This window comes from Sinocyclocheilus rhinocerous, unplaced genomic scaffold (assembly GCF_001515625.1).
Source record: "Sinocyclocheilus rhinocerous isolate Xijiao unplaced genomic scaffold, SAMN03320098_v1.1 scaffold397, whole genome shotgun sequence".
Classification (NCBI taxonomy): Eukaryota; Metazoa; Chordata; class Actinopteri; order Cypriniformes; family Cyprinidae; genus Sinocyclocheilus; species Sinocyclocheilus rhinocerous.
In genome coordinates this window covers 683,085-683,478 of record NW_015663491.1, presented here as the reverse complement: position 1 = coordinate 683,478, position 394 = coordinate 683,085, and positions in this window count along the sequence as shown.

The following is a 394-nucleotide window of genomic DNA, read 5'->3' as shown; positions in this document are numbered from 1 at the left end:
GTCTTAAATGAACGTAAACAGTGGAGAAGGAAATCGCACGTGCATCATTATATTAGATCCGTGCATTCGGTCTTAAAGGGGCAGCAGCCTATAAATACCTGCTGTTTAAGCGCCACCTGCTGTCAGAGAGTGACATTTGCGTCTCATTCAGCCAAATTCGCCAAAAACATTTTACAATCTAAATAACATGTATGCAGCATCTTTGTTTGGATCGTGATTAAAATACACAGGCAAAACCTTAGTTTACTTGCATGGAGAAATTTCATTTATTTGTATTATTTATTGATTTGATTTGGAATTTCAAGTTAGTATATTGTTTGACATTTTCAATTTCACAAAGTAATGTGCAGCCTTTTGGTCTGAGAAATAACAAAAGGACACCTTTTTTAAAATC